This window comes from Bombus terrestris, chromosome 13, assembly GCF_910591885.1.
Source record: "Bombus terrestris chromosome 13, iyBomTerr1.2, whole genome shotgun sequence".
NCBI lineage: Eukaryota > Metazoa > Arthropoda > Insecta > Hymenoptera > Apidae > Bombus > Bombus terrestris.
This window is the reverse complement of record NC_063281.1, coordinates 7,122,629-7,147,117: the sequence shown is the minus strand read 5'-3', so window position 1 is coordinate 7,147,117 and position 24,489 is coordinate 7,122,629. Positions and strand designations below refer to the sequence as shown.

At 41.1% G+C, this 24,489-nt stretch overlaps 2 long non-coding RNA genes across 12 annotated transcripts in view; one reads left to right on the top strand and one right to left on the bottom strand.

The window, feature by feature from the left end:
* LOC105666383 overlaps positions 1–24,489 on the bottom strand; it is a 77,462-nt gene that overhangs the window by 5,578 nt on the left and 47,395 nt on the right. For 6 of the 11 annotated variants that reach the window (XR_007226129.1, XR_007226130.1, XR_007226131.1 and 3 more), the window contains one exon: positions 21,807–23,497. The exons of 1 other annotated variant lie outside the window; for it this stretch is intronic. This is a non-coding gene — a long non-coding RNA (uncharacterized LOC105666383). Of the gene's footprint in view, positions 1–117; positions 957–4,477; positions 4,635–8,028; positions 8,267–21,806; positions 23,498–24,489 lie in introns of those variants that run through there. 4 more of the 11 variants (XR_007226138.1, XR_007226139.1, XR_007226135.1 and 1 more) reach the window with 4 other exon arrangements.
* Positions 2,770–5,191, top strand: LOC125386186. The gene is made up of 2 exons (XR_007226140.1): positions 2,770–3,318; positions 4,481–5,191. It is a non-coding gene; the product is annotated as an uncharacterized LOC125386186 (long non-coding RNA).

The window sequence follows — 24,489 nt, the reverse complement described above, 5'->3', positions numbered from 1 at the left end:
AATAAATAACATAAATTAGAACAAGAAACGATGATACAAATGTTGCATTTAAATAGCACAGAATACCAACTCAAGATTAAACATAGCAATAGATTGCGTACGAGGTATTTAACGTACACGAGGAAATTTCGAGGACGGAGAGACGGCTCATGACGGTTCGTCAAGCCGTGGCCAAAATGCCTGGCGCTCCGCACAGTGCCCGAAAAGGCGGTCGCCTCGAGTCCAGCAAGGTAACCGTTAATGATCTTCAAACAAGTCTCGCGTCAATTTCGAGCGGGCAATTCGGTGAGACTGGACTAACAGGTGGAATAAAGGCAACGTAACGAGCCCGAGGTGTAGCCTGAAACGAGCTCGTGGTTGTTAGACTTCTAGAAGCACGAGGCCCGAGAGAAAAAGGTAAAAAGGCAAGAGGGAAAGAGAAGAGCCAGGCGAAGGTGACGATAGATCATTAGGTAGTTGACTTGGTTTAAGTAACGGTGGCTAATTATCCCGGCGAGAGTTAATAACCTAGCGAAAGGAAGAAGCCGAGGGAGGTCACGAGACTGGCATGTCGATATTCGATTCTACTTGGCCGGGGATCTCTCCGGGCCGGCATCGAAGCACGTTACAAAAGTCCGAGTGGCGGAACAGAACGAAGAGAAGAAGGAAAAGGGGGCGCGAGTGGGAAAGGTAAGGAGGGAGGTGACTTAATGATGCCGCATCCGGGAGTCGCCAGGACATTGTACCGCGCAAAAAAGGATCTTATAACGCGTTCACAGCTGGACCCGCATTCTACGTTCCCCGTGTTCGAATGGGAGACCCCGATCCATTAACGACCCGACGCAAACATTAATAATCCGCAGCTTCGCCTCGATTGCCGTGCGGACGCGAGCTGCAAGGTGGCAACCTTGGCCAGGTGACGTAATAGTGGCCCGATCTTTTCGACCCAGCTTCCTGGACTCCATGACTACTGTTGCTGCTGGACCCTTAATACAGGGAAACTATCAGTATAGATATCGTTTCGTTGTAATAATCAAGTTTCTATCGATTAATATATTGGTGTAGAAGGTTTGAAATTGTCATTATATAAATGTTGATATTGTTTCAATTATGAGACTTTTGTCCCCTTGTTCCAAGATTTATGTAAGGAATATTGGATTGAATAGGTGCATTAGTACTGCTCATAGTCAATTCCATGTGATATTTTCTACTACATATAATATATTGCTGGAAGTTGCTGCTTCTTTGTCATCTATTATTCTCTATTCACAACTATATTCTTCATATTTCATGATTCTTTATACTATACGATAGGTATATAAATAGTAATTGGCTAATTATTTCTATACAACTGCTCTGGTATAAATTTAAGAAGTAGTCTCGCTATTTCCATTAAGAAATCCATCGGTGTTCCAAATGTCTCAGAACATCAAGCATCTTCTTATTTCACAGTGATACACGTAGTCTTCGATATTCTACACAGTAATTGCTGAGGATTCGTAACGATGTAACATCCACCCATAACGCATAATCCTCCGAACAAAACGAATGTAAATCAGGGCAATAAATACCGAATAAATTAGTTTCACGAGGAAAGGGGAACAACTCGATCGACTGATTTCCCTGAAAAACAGCAAAATCGGCGAAATAGAGTCGCGTAGCAGTAGACCGTGAGGTAAGGTGATTCGGTTCGATTTCAAAAAAGCATCGGCCTCCCGCGGCGAGGATTCTCGTTCATCCATTCATCCAGCCGCGTGTTACGTTGGTCTTCCACTGCGTGTTGAAAGAAGAGGGCGACGCAGAAGAAGAAGGAACAGAGGTGGAGGAGAATAGAGCGTACAATCACGATGAGTAGCGGCCCTGAGGTGCGAGCCGCAAGTGGAAAGGCTCCCGGGCTGTCAACCTAATAAAGCAATTTGTCACGGTTGTCGTCCGAATGCCAGCCATACATTAACACACAATCTCGCCTCCGAGATAGTCGGCCTCCGTCCTCTTCGTCTTCCTTCCCTCCGACATTGGACCATCCTCACCTTTCCTGTTTTCCTCTTTTTCCATTTGCCACATTGAGGCTTTCTCTGTCCACGACTTCGATTTTTTCGTCACGGTGAAAAAATCCCTCCTAATCCGGTGACCAGGTTAATCCTTCCGACAATAAGGTGCAGTTATCTGCAGCATGAACCCTCATTTATCAATTGAAAAGAATATGCTATTAAAAGACCCTCTGGCCTCTTATTCTTATGCCAAGAGTTACGACGACGCTTATTTTTTTAGACCGATTTTACGTTAGAAACGTATTTGGACTACTTTTCTCATTTAAGATGGCGGTGGTGTAAGAGAAACTTTATGTGAAATTCATCTAGAAGGTTTACCCGTAGCATGTCTCGTGCAGTACTAATTTTACGTGATTTGTCATCGTAGTCGTATATTCATTACATTTATTCAACATTTTATGTCACAAAATGAATGCTATGGAATTATGAAAAAATGATTACAGTATACTGCAAAATATTGCAATATACTGCAAATTATTGCTAGATTAATCAAACTCTTGCTTATTGAATTAACCGATCTTATTACATGACCGAAACAAGATGAATAGCGAGAAGAACTAACGAAATCCTATTACGTAAACTGTTTGCTCGCTAACGAATTCAGATAAGTAGAACTCTACTGGAATCTTATTTCCCCTGAGATACAAAATATCAAACAGCTCGAAGTTGCAGCGTGGATCATCGCTAACCTACGCGACAGAGAAAAACCGTGTCGAAACTTTCTCCTTCTTTTTAGATATCCCAGTTTCGCGTGATTCCGACCAAGTTCTGTTATATAGCTCGAAAACAGAAACAATATTATCTGCCGGTCGATTCGAAGCACACAACGACCAGCCGGATTATTACGCGGTTTTTGCACCGTGACCCTGGAACAACCGGGCTCTCGACGATGGATTCTGACTTCCTCCGCGACGTCGTTGTAAAAGCTACGAGATTCTGCAGCTTCTTGCTACCGGCGAGAAGCAGCACTCTCGAGGTGCGGGACATTCGTGATTGATGGATCCTCTCTCCGAGTGGTCTCTCCGGCGAATCAGACTCGGCCACACTCTCTCTTCTCCTAACGTTCGTTCACAGTTCTTCTTCTGTGGTTGCTTCGCAGTTTCTTCTCACCACTAGAACGTACGCCTTCGCATCCGATGAGAGTCGGCTTTCTAATCAAGAATTATTGGTCACACTCGACTGCTTGGTTCACCTGGTTCTCCAGAAGGTGGTAGCCAGTATTCTCCTGCCATACAACGTAACGCAACCATGTCACATGGAGACGGTGTCGATTCGGCAGATGATTGAGGTTCGAAGCATGCAGATTCGAGGAATCAATGTCAGATACCATGTAATACAATGTATAGCAACATGTAATTTCCTCCCCGGACATTGTATCCGCGGTTACGATCAAGCCGGTATACACTCTTTTTTTCCATCGATTCGGAATTCCGCCGCATGAAGATATTAAACATGTTACGCGCCACGCCTCGGTAATTCAATTCTCGGAATTGAGCGCGGTGCTCTTTATCGGCTTGCCTCACGGATGATCGCCGCCCCTAAAATCACGGTTCTCGCGGTTGCTCCACGGACTACGACTCGCTTTCTTGTAAAACGTTTAAGATACCGTACACCGTACGAAACGCGATCGACATTGTCGTATGGTATACATATATATATTTTGTATATACAATATATATATATTATATATACAAAATGGTCGTCCACGTGATCCTCCTCCTCGAGCGTGATCGACCTCGGTGTCGTTCAGTTTTAACGTCGTTCCGTCGGCTTCGTTTATTTTTGTCTGGCTACAGGATAAAAAGTCTGATCGCGATTTAACGTTCTCTCGAAGAACGAGCAGCTAACATGTTGCTAACTGTTCAGGAAGATGTGCCTCTTTTCAGCAAATTATTTATAAGAAATCGTTCGGTCCCATATGTATTATTTTATTCTGTATAACGGTTGTGCGATCTTTCGTTTAGAGCTCGCAAACGATGGTCAGTTTCATTACAAATCATCCGATATTCTGAGAAACACCTAAAGGCAGAAATAACCGGTGTTATTCAGATATCGTCTACTGATAAGAAACACCAACATGTGCATAAATATTTAAGACCGTATGATCAGTATTCAGTATTCAGTTGCAGTATAAGAATTGTCAATCTTTAAGGTCAACGTTCGAGATGATAAAAATCAATATCAAATTGCCCCAAAAGCGCTTGTATATTTTTATCAATTGCACAAACAAAGAATCTCAAGTCCGTTAGTTTGAGAAGGTTAGCGCTCCTGATGTCAACAAATTTCCCTGTATCATCATGAAAAGGAAGCAGCTTCGTTCTTATTTCAATCGCTACAAATATCCCAAATCAATTTGCCAACTACTTATTATTAAAAGAATCACGCAAATTTATTCTAAAAAAATTCCACAAACTCTAAGAATCCAATATAAGAGTTTCTATTGTTACCAGACTTTCTCGAAGGTAGATCGGAATCGATCCAAGCACACGGAGGATTCGAGATAGCACCTGAGGGGGTGGGTTTCGTGCCGGACGAGCTGGCATGGATCCACCGTGTCGTCGACGGTGTTTCCAGTTCAAGGTCAACGGGAATCTAGGATGGGTCGCATGTCGAAGGAACCAGAGCGACGACGATGTATCGGCGTTCGGTGGTCAGCCACATGGCGAATTAAGGGTCAGCCCATTACCGATTTGACCTCGGATGACCCGGCAGTGTATACAGAGCTGGTTGCGTGCTGCTTGATTCAATTAACCCCACGACACACAAACACGCGCGCACACGCACGTATTGCGTTCTATGCTTACGCGGACGCGTTTGCACGTGTGGGACCGTCGGTCGAGTGGTCGAAGTACTTCGGTCGAAGAACGAAGCACGACCGATGCCACGACAAATTGGCGAACCTCGTTGTACTCGTGAGGGAATCGTAGAGAAACGGGGCTGGTGGGGCGAATTGAATCTCAGATACGACAATTAGATCGTAGAAACGGGTTTGAGGAAGAAATCGTTGAAGAGAATATAGTTTTCTGGGAATTACAGGAGTATTGTATTATAAATGGTTTAAATGCCCGATTTAGGTTTTAACTTCATGAAGTTTATGGGTTTGATGATTAAGGTGTGTTCCGTATTTATAAAATATACAAAATAAAATACTCGTCATAATATTTAATAGATAATATAAATATCTAGATTCCAATTCATTGCCATGTTCACAAAAATACGGATTTCATAAATTATCGATGATACCACTAAGTTAGTTTCTTGATTTTAAATTTTCATTTCCCACGATTATCGTATTCCTTGCTCTATAACGTCTAATACAATATTTTTAATTTCGCAAAAGTTAATAATACTTCTCATTTTAAACATCACTGCAAATATATATATATAACCACATATCTCCAAATTAGGATCTTTGTTTGACAAAATAATTACATCTTTGACATCGCAAAAATTTCAAACAACTAACTCAGTTCAACGTCTTTTACGCTATCAAAACATCGGAGAGGAAACGAACGAAGCTTCGTGCTTATAGCGAAGAGAAGAAACACACGTGCCTGTCAAGTATCGAAAAGTGTAGAAACCCGACGATTTTCGCAGTCCAACAACTGAACACCACGGTGGCAAATTACAGACTAGTTTAATTCAAATATATATATTTATCTATATATATAGATATACATATATACATATATATATATATAAATGTATACACACATATAAATTGTTTCAAATTAGCGGCTTAACAGGCGTGTCCAGTATCATTATCTAGAACGTTAGCGGCAGGACGTGGGTGTTAAAACAGATCAGAAAGTCGTTCGTGGATCGATAAGGTTAAATCGCTCTCTCGTGTTCCGTCTGCAATTTGCGAAAGGACCTCTTAATTCGATGTGGTTTTCTGAGCTCCCCGAACCGACCGTCAGGCACGAACAACGTGTAAATATGTAACGAGTTCATTAGGCTGCTGGTCCGGCGAACTTTCGTGCCCCGCCATAACGGCGATCGTCCTGCTAATTACGGTTTCACCGAATTTCCGCGATTAACGACTCCCCGAGTCCACTTCTTTTCCACCTCCCCTTCTCCAATGTCGGGCATCGACGTCTTAACGACGAACAGCCTTCAATGATGGAACTGATTAATCATGGCTGTCTTTACCCTCCATCAGTGTAACCCAGAATTAAATTTCGCGAAATAAGTGTATGTCTACCTGTGTTTAAGCGAAGAAGAGCGGAAACGCTTGAAGAAATATATTCACGAGAGCCTGATGCAAACGCAATTAATCTTATCAGGCGTTTCGTGTAATTTTATATTGCTATCCTTCATCTCTTTCTCTTCGATAAATAAAATTCTTATAACATTGTCAGATATGGGCCAAATATTATATCTCGACCATATATCAATTTTTCTCTTTCTCAATGTTGGGAAACTTTGGCCTGACAGCACAGAAAATTTGTGTTTATCGTCATTGCAAACGAAAACATTTTATTCACCCGACGTTCGCTAATATTAGAACTATCAAAATGGTTAAAATGACTAATTTGTAATTTGTTATACAAGTTTTATAATTCTCCTATTGTAGATATACACCGCGCATTATTCTTTATCCTTATATACTTGGATATTTTTCTTACGCAAGTTTTCTATTTTAATCGTCGGCCCTTCTAGCGTTAATTTCTCGTATGAACACATATAAGCAAATAGTGAGATAAGACTGAAAGAAGCTATTTCTTGCAAGTCTGTAATGGTCTAATTGACGTGTGATCTGGAAAACGAGGAAAGAAAAGGAGCCCTTAGGAAGAACCGAAATCGTCGATCTTGAAGAGACAATCAGCTGGCGCAATCAGTATCATGTTTTTCCCCTCGGTTGCTTTGGTTCCTTTTGTCCTTTTATGCAACGTTAACGCCCAACAAATGGACCTCTCGACTTCTATCGTGTCAACGCATTTGATAAGAGGCGAGGTCACCCGGTTACCAGTCAACAGATGCGTCCAATTGGCCGGCCTAATGCTATTGCAGTATAGCCGGCAGCGTACCAACCACAAAAAGTATACGTGCATTCGCGTTACCAAGAAAACTATCCTACCTCCACGCGAATCCAGAGAATATAGCCTACGAAGTAAGTAAATTGAAGAGGAACGCTGTTATCCGAGTTCGTATTTTCCTCTGATTCGAACTAGTTTGTTGGAACAGCGATTTATTTCACGGAAAAAGCGGTGGAACGAGAACAAGAAACGAGCCGAGGAATCGCGCGAACATAGGTTTCTAGATTTAGATTGCTCGTTAATTCAGCCTTTACTTTGTGTTACGACAAATTGGCTGGCGTTAAGATTCAGGAGTAATTCAAATTGAAGGGTTCAGTGAAGGGAAAGTGATATAGGTGATGAAATTTTTAATTTGAGGAGAGCGTGAGTGTAATTAAATTGTGATATAGAAATCAGCATGCCTTCAAACATTAACCCTTTGCACCTCTATCTTTTTACACGAATAGACGTGAATAGAATCGATGATCGAAGCAAATTCGAGATATCACTTCGAGCCGTTAAAATACCTTGTCTTACATAGACGTTAAAATTTGAAGATTTATAATAATGTTTATAAAAATCTCTTTTCTAGGAAAGTACGAATACACATATACGGTGGATCATTTCGTATACTTACATCGTTTCACAAAAAATCCATCAATTATAATTTCTCAGTCATTAACGTGATACTTATCGTACGTTACAAAATTACCCTTAAATTACTGTAAAACGTCTCATTCCTTTTTTTTCGAAAATTTACAAAGATCCATCCTAATCCCTAATTAAAACAAAATTTACCAGCAGAAAAATAGCCGAGACTTTTTGTCGTCACCGAAAGAAACCCACTTTCAGACGCATTAACTGAAAGTTACACGACACCCTGATATTAGTATTCGCGAGATAAAACTCGTTTAATTCCCATTCCAGCGCGACAATACGCACTCAACTAGGTACGCATGCATTAACGTGTATGTACATACGTAATCCTGTTCAACGAGCATCCTTAAGTGTAACTTAACTTAACGCGTAATGCACCCTATGATATTAGGGAGAGCGCGTACGAACGAACGAACAATATGCGTGCGTGTGCGACGATAGTTTATCCTTTTCCGATGTACTGACTTGAACCCATCGCCGTATATGTGCGTGAACGCATTTACGGAGCCCTTCGCGTTTGCACTTCAACCGACTGCTTCTCGCGCACCACTCTCCCCATCGATGCTGCGTTCCCTCACCCCCTGGACCCCTCATCAAACCCCTCGTAGCCTGATTGAATCTACTCCGCGTGCGGCTTTTATTTCGCGCCGTGGAAACCCGAGCCAATCCGTTCTCGTTCCACGAACTGTGGCGCGCCGAAAGTCACGTTTTGTTACTGGAGCGTCCGTCGAGATTTTTTCAATTAGCCGCGTCTATCCCCCAACACGTGAAAGTGCTTTTGTTCTTTTCGCGGACGTTGCCCGTCATCATGGTATTCGGCTGTTGATGGAAATGTCCAGGAATCGCTGCTGTATACGATCCTTGTATCTTTAGTTTCTACAACGTAAATTTTAGGGAGACCCTTTTGAGGAATTTTTAGTTTCTAAGGATAGATAGGGTTTTATTGAAAGTAGAATGTAGACTAGTGGAATATGTTTTGAATTACGTGGTAAATCTCGAGGAAATTTAAGAGACTGTCTAAGAAATTTCCTAATTTTCAAAACAAGTAGTTTTAAGCTGATTAATATTAGCGAGGATGGTTAACATAAGCATTCTCTTGAATAAGGAATAAATAAGTCTCAGATAAGACTTTTGAAGAGTTTTCTAAGAAATTTTGAAAGAATCCGTAATTCCACGGGCTGTAGAATAGTAAGGGTTGAAATTAATTATATTGAGTTCACATAATATGATGTGTATCCTAGAAGATTCTTTATATCTATGCTCTGTGATAAATATTAAATCTGGCAAGGTTTTAAATAATCTTTTGAAAAATTTCTTAATTCACAATGATGCAACTTCTCCACTAAAATAGCTATAATTCGTGAAGGTAAGGTGAATATCTGGAGAAGGAGATGAACCGAGGGTTTTCAATCTAGGACATCCGACGGCTCATGGGATCGTCGAATTGCGGAGTCTGCAACCGTACCACGGCCCGAAGTTTTGATGTCACAAGTTTCTCCTGGATGTCGAGAGTGGTTGTTAAAGGAGGTGTCGCAATCGTGGTCGGCCGAGCCACTGTGCTGCTGTAGCCCTGACTGCGCAACTCCTCGTCTTTCCGTAATCTCTTGAATATACGAACGCGTATTACGTCCTACCTGGTGTACACGCGACGTGCGTGTGTGTCCACGTGCTTTTACAACTGGAACTCGCGTTATTGCGTTCTTGCCTACGCCGCGTGGCAATTATAATTTTCGAGGTTTACGGCTGGCGAGTGCGGTTATTTTTTTCATTCTTTCGTTTTTGCAGTTACGCTGCGGATTCCGCCGGCTAAATTCGCGTTGAGCGGATTTTACGCGTACAACTACCACAGCCGGGGCAAATTAGGTTCAATTATTTATTCCTGGAACCGAGGAGGGGGCGTTCAAACTTGGAACGTCTGCTAGAGAGCTCTCGTTTCTACATTCTAATTTCCATCTTAATAGAGCCGCTTCGAAAACTCTATATATTTCCCATTTATTTTCCCACAATTTGAAAAATACTCAAATAATTCGAAGAATTGACAACGATAAGAAGGCAGCTCGAGTATTTAAATCGTACTTATTAGAAGAAAAAGAAAGCTACAAGTTTTATATGCAAAAGTGCAAAACTTTATCACTACGAATATTAATCGGCTATGAATTTATAGCGCGTTTAAGAAGTCATTTGATTTTGACTGATTCTGTGTTGGTTTTCGTTGATTTATACAAATTAGTGGAATTCGAACGGATATGGAATTAAAAATAGGAGTTGCTTCCTTATTGCTACCCTTTTAAATATTATCTCCATCTTGTTGTCAAGAAAATCTTTATTTCCACTGATTTGTAATAATAGAATCTTAATAACGACTTTATAGCCACAAGCCCGAGATGAGTCGCTATAGAAGTCAAATTGCAAATTAAGCCCGTTTACTTGGTGGTCCACGCGTCAGGGTCCAACGAATGCACTGAACTGGAATCGCGCGCTGTCCCCACGGAATTCGTCGCCGCAGAAACGTCATCGGTACGCAATTTCACCCTCCTGCGACAATTAAACTATCCCATTCGACAAGTCCCGATTCCAAGATCAGATTCTTTTCAAATGCATTCACGCTCTATGCGAACACGCATTTGCCGCGTGAACGCGTACGCATAATCACACGTGTCTGCACAATTCTCTATCCGTTGGTCATTTCGTTCCTCTAATTCCAATTCCATTACTGTATTCATTAGAAAGTATTTTATGATGAGATTGATGCAATACCTTCACATAATCGTTAGTCATTAGCATAGGGACTATAGTTGACGGGATTAATTTCGAAGTCGCTAAGTCTGGAGAATTCAACAGCTTCATAAAAGGGATGGATTTAGGAATAGAATTTTATTATGATTATTAATGTAATGACGACTAATGGAGTTCTTAGGTTTGGGGAAATTATTTATTTATTCCTTTGAAGAAGGGGGTGAGTTTACATTAAATGATACTTATTTAACTTAATTTAACTTAATAATTAATTAATATGGGCACTCGATTCATTAACGTGTTATCTTACCATGATTATTGGTATAAAGACGATTAATTATGGAAATTAGTTCCAGAACTGTCAACTTTGGAAAATTTATTCATTTCTTCGAAGCAAGGAAATTTCTTTTGGAATTTATTATAAACGGTACTTGATTAAGACGAGTAAACTTAATTCTTTTATGATTTCATAATGGATTTCTAAACGTGAGAAAATGATCCGAAGCCGAACGAGGAGTCACGCCATGACAAGATGATCCTAACGGCGACCCACAAAATCCTCCGTGGCTAAATCGTATTAGGCTAATGTACATAAAGCCCGGTCTTGGGAAGAGAGGAACGCATAGGGAGTCGGCAAGAGAGACTAGACTAGAGAAGAGGGTGAGCTTTGATTGGTCCATTGAGGACACGTGCTGGCAACCCCGACGTGGGCCAGCCCTCTGGCTGTGCATCTCGTTACGAACTCATTCAGGAACTCCAACGTCGCCAATGACGGAATCAAGTGGGATTGTTAACGGGGGCACCGTAGGTGGCTGGGACAGAGAGAAGGCGATAGAGATCAGGACCTAATGACAATGACGATATAATCAGACAGGATAATTCACTTTACATGATCGTCACGAGCCACTGCGGGATTCTCCAGTCTTATCAGAGAACCGATTCCAACTCAACGTTCCTTTGATCCCCCAAAAAGCAAATCACATCGTACGGATGCATTTGTACGATTCTAGATCGCCATTGATAAGGTTCTCGCGAAGGAATAGATGTTGTTGGATTGGAACCAAGAGGGAAGGGTAGAATAGAAGACTCTTGAAAGTGGTCGTAATACTGCTACAATTAGATTAGACGTGCATACGTATGTATACATACGAGAGACGAAACAAAAGTAGATGAAATAGAAGTGAGAAAAAATAGAACGAAGGGGAAGAAGGAGACGGAAAGGAGAAAGAGTAGCGGTCGACGTTCCCATGTGTTCCTACGAAGTCGATCAACCTGGTTTGTTCGAGCGAGCATGTGGGCCAACAATGCCCACTTCGGGAGCAACCGCGACGCACTTCACTTCGTCCATTATTCCGTCCACGTTTCCATGTGGCTGGGGTGCCGGGGGTATTCCCCGTTGCCAACAACATCGCAGCCAGAAACTACCCAAGCCTTCACGGTACACGAAGAGGGTTCTCCAGCGCACCGGCCACTGTTGAAAGACCCTGAAGTGCACTCCTTGAAATTCGCTACGCGGCAAGTAGCGTCGAGTCGGATGGCGCTACCTGCGTCCTCGAGCGGTGATGAAGTCGAGGGAAGCCCTTCAGGCAGACAGAGGGGGTTGGGTGACCAAATTTTTGGTTACCGCCAGAGGCTCGTCTCTTCTTCGTCCATCGGCGTCCTTTCGTTAGCCGCGTTTCTATCTACTTTTCATGCGTGATTCGGATTACGAGTCTGCGGTGTTGTGGTGCTCGCTGTAATTGGAGGATCGCCTGTGCAAATGACTTTATTGTTCGGTGTTTTCAGTCACGTACAGTACGCTGTCTAAGTTGCAAATGTGGGAGAAATATTTTGGAATAAATTCAATTACCGAATATGCGTATGAAATATCTTTTACTGGAATGTTTTATTCTATTTTATTTTATTTTGTTTTTCTTTTTTCTTCGAGGAATTTTTGATTTAATATTTAGAAAAATATTTTAACACAACTACTAGTTATCGTACCAAATGAAATTCTTCTGTATTTTAATCTTGCTTAAAGCTTCTTATACATTCTAGAAAATTGTCTTGCATAACATTTTCAGTAGATTAATGAAATCTGTATCAATTTTAAATTCGTTTAACCGTGTTCCTAACCCGTGTAATTTATCCAGAGCGACCATTTTCTGATCCGCAACGACAGTTTCAATTCTTAGCTGGTTGGACCCTCGAGTCTGGCTCTCCTTTAGATCGGTTAGAGGTGCGGGTACGGATGTGAAAGAGAAACGTACGTATGTACATTCGTTGGTAGCCGAACGAAGGGTGAAACAATAAGCGACGAACGACAATGAGGATTTAAGTGGCGACCTCAATGATATCAACTGCACGCTGGAATAGAATTCAATTGAATTGAAGGAACAGCAAGGGGAGTCCTCCTCCTCCCCTCTACCTTTCTGTCTCTCTTCTGGACAACGTTTTGTAAGCACTTCATCAACGTGTTTAGTACTTTCCGCGTAACAACTTGACGTCCAACAAAATTCTCAAGCTTCAAGCTTGATTTACGTCTACGTTGCTCATCTCGAATTGAAAATATCTGATAACCAACCGTTGGCATACGTAAAGTTCTCAATACCGATGATCTAATCAATTCTCAAGGCTTTTCATTAAAATCTAATTGACATATTACCTTCTTCCTCCATATCATCGAGATTTCCTTGAAACATACCTGGTTCCTAGATTTCATATTGCAATTTCATAAATTGATAGCTGTCAATTAACCACATAAATGAGGCGTACGATTATCTAAGGATATCTTCGATTGATAGAAACGAAGATGTACGTTAGAAACATCTAGCCAAGATTTCCACTTTTCATATCGAGTTCTGTTATAAAACTGTTCATTTAAGGGATAACTACCTGGTAATCCTCTTCTTCTCCAAGCCATTTCTCTCGGAGGAATATCAGGCGTCGTTCTCTTCTGTATATCGCGCATGTAGATGTATATGGGAATCGGTCGAGTGTTTTCAGCGTCGATCCGTGACGCAACAGCATCATCTACATAATTAATAGAACCGTTTATGCGTCTACGTGTAGCTACAAACAGGGCTGGCATGTAGTTAATACATCGTGTCGGGCGATCGCGCGCGATTATGATTTCATTGCTAAAAGCTATATGAGCTTTATCGGGCCATATAAAGGCATTATCAAGCGTGTATCCAGCCATTAGCTGAACACACGCGAAAACAAATAAACAACATGGAAACTGAAAACATCAAACGCGATCCGTTCACATCGACTTTCTTTATGCATATAATATAATAATGTTAAAGTATCGTACGACTTGTAACATTTATTATATCGCGATTAAAATGTAACAAATTATCTCTCTGACGTGAGACAACCATTTACGATTATTAATTCTCGTTATTTTTAAACGATCGTAACATTTTCGTCGATGTCTTCATCGTAGGCAGTTCCGTTTCTTTAACCTTGGTATACGAAGAACTATGAAAGACGTATCGACCGCTATGGTGGCGCCATCTCTTCAGGAAGTGGCGAACCAAACTCTCGTGCATACCAGAATCGGTTCGTGCCGGCGGAACAGTGGCTTTATCCCACTTTATACGGCACTCCATAAAACCTTCAAGTACCATATCCCGCATATACGAGACATATTTGCGTCTGAGACTTTGATCGAAGTTTCGTTAACGAAACTGCATTTTAAGTATCGCGAAAGAACCCCTAACGTTACGATTTATACACACAGAATCAAACGATGTTAGCCTGATTCGTCAGAATGGACCTAATGGCATGCACTCGGCTAATTGGGTCCTCGATTTTAAACATAATTCCGTGTCTTAATGCAGAACGGAATATCGAGTAGTCGATTGCTAGCAATAACCCTCATTATGTACTTCCTTTTCATAACATCAAGCGGTTTACAATTTAGCAGAACCGCTCGAACGCTTATTTCGAATATAATCAACTTCCACGAAACAAATATCGTACTTTTCGACTATCAAATTTTCCATCGAAAATTTTAATTACGTGATAGACTTTACGTTCGAAAACTTTAATTTACAGCATAAAGTCTGGTATGTTAATATAAATAGAGAAAATTATAAATAACATTCATATATCTCCAAAATTCTCAGCTTCAGCCAATATCACCTAAATTGCGTATTCCGTTGAATAAATATTTCAAGAAAACCCGATTATATGTTTACGGGGAAATCTCTACGCCTCCTTAGCAGCACCAAAGATTTAAATTATTCCATCGAATAAATACTTTGATAAAATAATATATACATATTTACAAAGAAATTTCTATTTCACCCAACAACAGCCAAGATCCAGATCACTTCACCGAACAAGTATTTCGAAAGGATACAAAGAATATATTCGCATAGATCCAAATCACATCACCAACAAAAGTAACTCATATCTCCATAAAGAAATTGCTAGCCTCATCCAAGGTCCAAATTACTCCACCGTTAAATAAATACTGCATGTATGAAATTTATCGTTGATTTCGATCACTACGAATAAATGTCCACGTGCTGATTGACCAAAATCGTCGAAAGCAGGGACCGTCTCTCTCAGCGTCGATGAGAAAATCCGTGTCCCATAAAAGTCAAAAGCTTGATGTGACGCAGTCACTATTTCATTTTCGCCATAGTCGAACTTGGTAAAGGTTGGCCGCGACCAGTGGTCCGAAGAATGCCGACGGTCGTTTTCTCCGTGCACGTATAGACGACATCGCGGAGCTGGCGTGTATAAAAGAATCGCGGCGGAAAGCAACTTAGAAGGCGACGACGTCTGTTTAAAGTCGTCCCACGGGCACCTACGATCCTGTTGGAAAGGACCAATGACCGAACGGGGGCCCATGGAAGGAGCCAATCGTGCTATAGGAACGCGCGGTATCCAGGACTCTCGGTAAAAACCATCAAACGAAGCCGCCGGCATTCACGGAAAGCAGCGACCCTGCTGCACCCTCTCTTCGACCGTGTCCACCTTGCGTCCTTCCTGCTGCATCGACCGCATTTTTTCCGTTGCCATCGATCGTGCCGTTCACCGTTCGCGAAAAAGATCGTTCGGGGGAAAGGAAAGTAATCCCGGTACGCGGGATAGTGCTAAAACTCGACGTAGCGGTATCTCGCGATGCACTCGCCGACTCTTCATCCTTTTATGTTCGCTCTGATTCTGATTCCGAGAGACCGATTCGTTTAAATCAGATCGGAATTTGCAGTGTGTTATTCGGTTGCGTTATTGCGAGAGCATTTCTATCGTGCGTCCATGCAAATGTTCTGGTTATCGAATTTTATGAACTAGGTTCTTCGACACGAGGATGGAAAGTTGGATTTACTTCCTGGGGAAACTGGAAGAAAGCACGAAGCGAAGGTATAAAACGTTTATCGGTCGTTTTGTTAGCGACGATTCGCTGCAGCGAATTTCAGATCATCAGTGTCAATAAACCGCAATTTTACTGAAATGAAAGGATTTCAGAAAGTTCCCTTTCACTCTTCGTTTCTTCGGCCTCTGACTGGGAAATGGTATTTGCTCCATATCTGGTGAACGTTTCCCTTTTTCCGACGGATCGCGATATCGCAAGGGTTTTGTGATAGACGCTCGCTGCTTAGACACTTAGGACGTGTTATAATTTATTAGCTGAATTCGCAATTGTTATGTAAGAATGTACAGCTGGACTTCTTCTTGTCCCGTCGACTGCATTCTCGCCGTCGCATCCATCATGCCGTTTACTGGAAAAAGCCCCGTGAAATGAAGACAACCGACGCGACGACCGGCGATGGTTAATGTATTATTCTTCTCATCCCGTTATGGTGTTGTTTTCTTGCTAAGTTCTTGCATTTAGCGCCGATTATCATTAATACGATTAACACGAGCTTAATTCGTTCGCATAAATAAAATACGTACTCATGGTAAAGAAACAGAAAAATTAATATTCCTGGTAATATTAATAAACAAAAATCGTCTGCTTAACACGATAATAACGGAAGAAAATTCCAAACATGAGTACAACTCTTAAAATAAATAATGGTAAAGGAAGAGTCTGAATGATCATCGGACGATCCAGGGAGTGTCTTTCATTTCAACCTCCAAATCTCGAACCCGAAGACAGTCCTCGATGGACTGTCATTACGAGAAAATAAGGCGAGCTCTAATGTTAGGGGTCTGTGGAACTGGTTCGGTTTCAAAATTCTCAGCAATGGAACAAAGGACTGTCACAAGCACGCCATGTACTACCGAAACACAAATCACAAGAATATAAGAAGAAAATTGAGAAAAATAAATTGCGAATGTTAAATGAAAGATAGCGGATCGTATTGAAATTGCAGATTCTGATAAATAAGCAAACCATAACAGTATGATAGCCAATGGGGATAATAAAACTGTTGTTTACGATGCGAAAAAGTTGCGCAAAAAGGCTTATCGTACGCTGTGTATTTCTGTCGATCGAAGGGATTCACCGGTGCCTTTTTACTTCTGTTTTCCGCGCACCAAATTGCTGTCCGATAATTTACGAGAAACCAAGGCTTACCACGGTATTCACTTAGCACCACTTACGCCACCGGTACGTAATTGCATAGATCAATTAGGCTGTCCTTGCCGTTAAATTCAAACGGAATTAGCCAGCAGCAAGACTAACGCTTTTACGCTATCTGGAAGAATGCGTTTACTATAACGAACCACTCATTCCGATTCTCCTGCAACGTCTTAATTTGTATACAAAGACTAAAAGGGCAAACAATATTTAGATTTACACTTGCATTTCGCAATAGTGCACATCGATGGTTTGGTTGTCACAGAGATATCCCGAAAATATTTTCATAGTTTCATCCTTATATCAGACTCATTACTATTGATTTTGATATATTTATGAAAAATTTGAAGCACGCAGAAACATAATGAAATGTCCAAAGTGCACTACCTTTTCTAATATTAAGTAATCGAAAGAAATCTTTACTTAGGTTTCATTTCATCAATCGTGTTTATATAAAAATATAAATTTTCCTAAGCATCTTCAGTCTACTCGCTACGTATACCTATGAACTTCCTGATACATCATCTATTTTTGATTGAAATAAAAATTCAACGTGTTGCTAGCAACAGTACAAAGCGACTATAGAGGCAAAGATAGAAAGAATAACTATACTACGATGAAAAGGAATAAAAATCTACAGTTTTGTTACAACTGTGCAATTTTCAGCTTTCGTCTCTGGCTTCCATTGCTAGATACTACGGGTATAGTTTATCATTTTCGTTATCTTCCGATCGTCACGTTCGCGACACGGGCTACGTTTTATGAATTATTATTAGATTATACCAATGGAATGACACGATATCCCACGACTTGTGGGTTCACGGTGAGCAAGTGCACAACAATGTTGAACCACCGTCGTGTTGGTGTAATTAAGATAAGAATAATGAACTTCTAATGGGCACTCATCGACGAAATGTAGGCATAAAACGACTATAGAGAAGATTAGAAAAGTAGAACGTTTACGTCGCTTATTTAGTTAATTATTTCGCGTTGCGTAATAGACAGCTCTGTCGTGACGATACATGCCCGTTGTGAAAATAGTAACTTATGCAATGTAAAACTCATCGGTAAATATTATCAATCGACACGGCGAGGATCGATAAATTCAGAGCGGAAACTAACACGTATAGCAAATTGTACACGCTTCCTGTCTCCTTAATTGTATATTATGCAACAATATACGAGTGTAAGTACGTTTGAATCAGTAACCTGGCCAACAATCGATCAAGCATAAAGACGTTAAATTGTTTCTTCGCGCTACTTTTTTAGTAAATTGACATCATCATTGGAAAAAGCTGTAATTTCTGTCATCGATTCACGAGGTGAGGATAATTGATGTATCGTCTGCTTGAATGTAACATGATGTTTTTGGAATAAATTATTCCTCCTTTGTAAAATATTTTCCATATTTATAATTACGTTTAAAACATACATAATTTTCGTTGAATATAAAGAACACGTGTTGTCGATGGTTCATCGTTATTTGATCCTCGTCATCATCTCTCGGTAGATCGTTAGGAGGCATCTTCCGGTTCCGTAGGGAGTCGACAAGAGCCGGACAAAACACCATAAACCATATTAAGCAGACTCATAAACTGCGCCTTACATGTGCCGACACATGCCGTCTGATTTCAAATCCCGGGAAGCAGCTCGATCAAGCTGCTTCTGCCTTGATACATAGCCGGCGTGTGTCGTATAATATATATTTATTGAGACAATAAACCGCAATTATGGCCATCATATAACTCGCTAACTAACCCTTTCGTAGTCTCCCTTCTCTTTTCTTTTCTCGATATAGAAAAAGGATTTTTTGATATCCGTCGCTGGCGCCTCTAGAGTGATGAAAAATTTCTGTACAAAAATATCTAGTAAGATAATTACTTGAACGACGATCTTCCTTCTTTCCTTCTTTAACTTACTGATTTTCTACTTCTCTCCCTTCCTGTGCTTTCCTTAATAGAAGAGATAAACGAGAAAAGATTTTTGTGCAATCATAACCGGCGCCTTTAGCCTGTTGAAGAAATTTCTTCACGAAAGAATTAAACGCAAAACCGTGTTTGAGCTACAACTTTTTAAATTCAATCTTTTTTTAACCCATCAACTATCTCGGAATCTCTCGTATCTTTTCCTAATACGAAGGTGAACGAAAGAAAATTTTTTTCGGTACAGCATCACCGAAGATTCCTCTCTATAAAAGAGTTAATGCTAGTTAAAGTTAAGAAATTCTTTGAATGGCAATTTTTTAAGTCAAATCCTCTTTCGTAAGAAAGTTTGTTTTCAGCTAATAGAACAAACGATTATTCTTGTTGATCGTTTAACAGCGAAACAACATCAGGATCAACGAATTAATCTGAGCCTAACGACGAGCTCGTTCAGGAGAGAAAGAGACAAAGACCACGAGACCCTGGAGCCCACAGCTTCGGCCAACGGATTTAATGATTATTACCGCGCCGATGATTGCACCATAAAACAACATATTGCTGTACCTGGAACTCCACGGCGATGAAACTTCGGCTAGCTCGTATAACCTCCGGGGCGATAATAGACCTGCCCTCGTTTCCGGTTGTTCTCTACGCGCCGCCGTCGATGCTGCACTCGAAGGTGCAAACGTCACGGTTTTACCACTCGAACATGCTCGAGAACAAAGTTTAGAAAATGGTCGAAGGTGTGAGGAGTTTGTATGAGCCAGACATCGAAGGAGAAAAACATGGCTGGAATACTACAACGACTATGTTAGTCCAGTTTTCCTGATTTCACTCGTTCGTTTCGCATTTGTCATCAAGTCAGAGCCGTACCTTTTGAAGAACGATTTTCTAAACGTGGTTCGAAGTTTATTAATTGGCTGCATTTCCATGCAAATTCACGTCATTGAGAATATAATACAATCATTGTTGTACGAGACACGTAAATATATGTTGATAGTGAATAGGACGCGTATAAATTTTGGGTTCGTATACGCATTATCTGGCAATCTCCAGAAGATTATTCCAACTATCGATATCATACAAAGAGCTATATTTTTGATATTTTATATATTTTCTTCGTATCACACGCGCTCTGTACAATTTCGTATTTTCAAATTTCTTATAAATGCATAAAGATCCGCATTCTATTTGTTAATATTCGCATGATACACGTTTCCAAGAAGGTTGTTGTTTTTTCTGAACGAATTCGCGGGAAGACTGGACGTGTGGGTGCCACGGCTCGGGTCTCAAATCACACGAAACCCTACGGTTTCGCGGGAATGAGGTAGGCCGTCCTACGCGCGATTTCCGATGAATTTTTAATTTTCCCCAACGTACCAAAGCCCCGTATTAGTCAACACACAAAGACTGGCTCCGTATCGCGTGTAAACGCGAGCCGTATATTCAATTAATTCAGGGCGGATGTTGTAGGCCGGCGATACAGCGCAGGGGTCGCTCCTCATTCTCGAAACAGGAGAACAACCGCGTACACAGTGTGGTTAATTAATGGGAGTGAAGACAGAAAGTATGCACGCTTGTACTGCACACAACAGAGAGGCAAGAAAGCACATTGGCGAGATGTTGGCCGGGCTTTCTCAATGACAACGATCCCTGCCAATGAAAAACGAGTCAAAAGCTCGATTATGAAAAGGAAAACATAGTATACGATAATTACAAATTAGCACCTTGCCTTCGATGGCATTAAAAACTTGTATTCCATTATTCACCCTCTTGTTTCTACGAAAGTTGTGTAGCTACACACAATATTTAGCTCTTCGTAAATCTTTTAATTTCTGATAAGAAGAAAAATATAGCGCATAATACTAGAAATTAACATTTTGCCTGCCACGATAATAGAAAATTAAGTTTCATTAACCCTGCCGGTTCTATGAGAGTCGTACGCTTACATATTCAATCCATCGCGAACAATTCAATTTCTTCGAGAAAAGATTTTTCATTTTTATTAAAAAAAGGTTTCAAATATTTGCTTGAACGTAGCGTTGTATAATAATAGAATAGAGACACTGATAAGTATTCCAGAAGTTTCGTACGTTTTTTTGAAAATCGAGAACAGCAGAAGATTTACATTGGAATATAAACGACCCACTTTGTCTAAAGAGTCTGTAAAATATATGGCTATGGAGGATTGAAGTTGTACGAAGTAGAATAGGACTTCGTCAGACAGTAACGGTAGAATTACAGAGAAGGTTCAATCGATTCGCTTCTAGTTCAAAAATCTTTAAATAAATCACTCGTCTGTCACGTAATATCTGTCAAAAAAGTTCAAGACAAATGTTCGTGATTATTAAGAAAGAGTTCACAGAGGTAAAGTATTCCTTTACGTAACTTAAAAAAATTCAAGGGTCGGCATGAAGTTCCCAAGAACCCACTTGGACACAGGTGCAATTTTTCTTTGACCCATATTTATGACTTTAAAACTCCCCATAAAAAAAGAAGCCAAACCTTCCGTTCGAACGGAAAAGAATGAAAGATAAACGGCGTCAAATTGTCGCATGTTCGTTGAAGGGACAATCGAACGCGGCGGACAAAGGACAAGAACAATCCTGAAAACCGGGACAAAGAGTCAGGGAAGAAGGGACGAAACGTCTCGACAAGGTGAACCGCGTGGAAAGGAGGCAATAGCGATCGTAGAAACGGGCGCAATGCCACAAGAAACTGACTGACTAACTGGTAATTAGCATATTTCCAGAATATTTCGGTAGCACGCGATGTTCCGGTAACTCGTTCCGAAAATGCGAGGCCCTCTTTGTTCGGATTCCAGTGAAATAGGCGGCTCGACGAATACATACGATATAGTATACCAATTCTATTTTAATACCTCTAAATATGATCGCGAATTTAGTTCAGGAAACTATTCTACCTTTCTTTCGAACTTCTTTCTTCGTCCAATCGGTTTTCATATTCGTTCAAGGATATTCAATTCAGCAAACTATCCTTCCTTTCGATCTTCTTTCTTCAATCATTTTTCATATTCGTTGAAGAATAATTCCTATCTTGTGCAATGCATTAGACAAGTACGTTATAGCTATAAAATCTAGCAATATTATTTCAATATATCTTCAAATGTAATCGCAAATTCAATTTAAGAAATTCTCTTTCCTCCCTCGTAAACTCCTTTCTCCATCCAATCATTCTTCCTACTTGGTCAAGAATTCCTTCCTCTGTCTATTTTATCGTTGCAATCGATCTTGCAAAATCAGCCAAGGTCGATATCCTAACCGATCATTCGCGGAATAATCATTCTTTCACCGACGGTGGCCGATTATCCGTGTCGGTAATTGAGCTTAATTGGCCATCGATCTACGTACGATCTTCGGGTGGATCTCTGTGTTTTCCCGGCGGTGGCGTTCCAGGCCAGCGTACAGTCAACAAAGAGAGATCGTTTCGTTACGAGCCGCGATTATTATAACGCTAATGACACGATGACTCAATTAGAAGGCAACGTCCAATCGGAATTCAGGCGCCTAGCGTCTCCGATTGTCTCCGTACGCCCATTCACGATCTTAAAGCCGTATTTCTAAGCGGCGGAGCATGATTTCATTTTCTATTCGACTCATCCTGTGCGACGCCGAGTCGCACGTGGGCCGAACGATCGTTGGAGGAGCGTGGCATCACGAATCTACCGTAGCAAGCGAACGCAGATCGTATCTGACATTATGCGCACGCTATTAGGATGATTAACGGTACTCGTGTGTAATCGAGTCACGGGGTATTGTCCGTCGAGTGTCACCGTTCAATCTCATCTTCCTTTTCGATCGGGTAAGGTGTGACCCCACGACGCTTTCTCGTCTATTGCAGCTCCTTTTCTCGTTTTTTCATTACTATAATAGCATAGAATAAATCTCTCTGTTTCTCTCTGGTTTTTCGTGGGCGAAGCTACCGCTTTATTTTCCAGTTACTCGCAATTAAAGTGTAAGAAATGATACACAGTCTGCACGATAATGGTTAGTCATTAATCCAAGTGGAAGGATTCCCAGAGTTATCACTGGGGGAAATAAATGACACTTTTTTTCATCGAAACCATGTCAGAAAATAGTGCACGCTCTCCATCAATCACTCGGTTGCGTTGTGCAATAATGTTCTCGATAGAAATCTTCAAACCCGGCTCGCCAGTCATTTTCTGAAACATCTAAACATCGTTATTCGTAATCCGTCAAATGGATGATGTAAATCAATCGTAGGGAACACCGAGCCACGTTTCGACATGCGAGGATTGACGTGGCAGAAAGCTGTTCGCGGCGAGGAGCAAATTGTAACGTCTGAATCGTCGTTCGTAGCACGCACCGGATTCACGATTTTCGTCTCGGGACCAACGTGTACGTTCAATCTTCGTTCTTTCTTTTATATTTCCTTTTTCTTCTGGCACAGAGAGCGGGCTCATACCCACGTTGGTAAGTAAGAAACGAGATCCTTCGTTCCGATTTACAGGTCGATAATTTCGTGGCTCGCGCTCTTCTGGGAAAACCGCGGAGACCGACCGCTTTCACTCCACGCCATTTACGATTGGTTCAAGGTTCTCGTTCTCTTTTTTCCTCTGTCCCTGTGCTGCACCTGCAACAGGAAAGAACACGGAAACGTGATTGCTGTGTCGGCGCCCTGCACATGCAACCTCTCTTTCTCTCTCTCTGTATTTTTTCTTTTTGTCTGCTAACGACGAATATGAAGTACGAAAAGGAGAGAATAAAGCAAAAATAAAATAGAAAGAGAAATATCCTTTAACGAGACAAAAGAGCAAAACGAGGGTTCCAGAATATTCCTCTTTTTTACTTCCAGAGAAGAGGACTGTTCATTACCGCACGCTGTGAAAAATAAAATTAATTGGTCATGAACTTACAAACAAGCCCTAATCGCTGTCTTATATCGCGACAGGAAAACACGTAGCTCGTTGGCCGCGTGAAAAGTAAAAAAAAGAGAAGGAAAAAGAAGAAATGTGAAAGGCACGAGTTTGAGGAAAAACGCGCGCTCCGATAACATTGGTTTGCATTGAAGAGGAAGGTGGCAGCTGATGTGGCACGCGATCTGAAAATTACGGTCACCATCGATCAATAGCCGCAAAAAGGAATCAACGAAGTTTCTGCTCGGACTGCATCAATGGCTACGTTCCTTTCCTTCCCTTCACGGCTTCGTTTTGGTGCATTTGGTGCGACGATCACCTCAACGAACGTCTCGCGTTGCCGTTCGAGCTCGGTCGTATTCTACTTTGCAGAAATGGAACAGAAACTTGGTACTCGAAACTATTCCAATGTGCACCGTTTCTCGTTAAATCAATTCTTTTAATAGATCGTAACAGTGTGTGAAACGTTGATTAATAATGTGATACCGTTGTATCTAATTAATAATTAACGGTATCAATGCGCTCGTCCATGTAGAGATCGTGTGGATTAATCGGACTTAGGATGGGGCACGCGAAAAACACATTGTCACGTGATTGTTATTCCGGAGTAAACGACAGAATCACGCGATCGCCGGAGGAATCTGTCGCTTGTGTTTATCAATCCTCCGTTTTATCCTCTTTGTTACATCTAGAATTCAACAAAGATTCA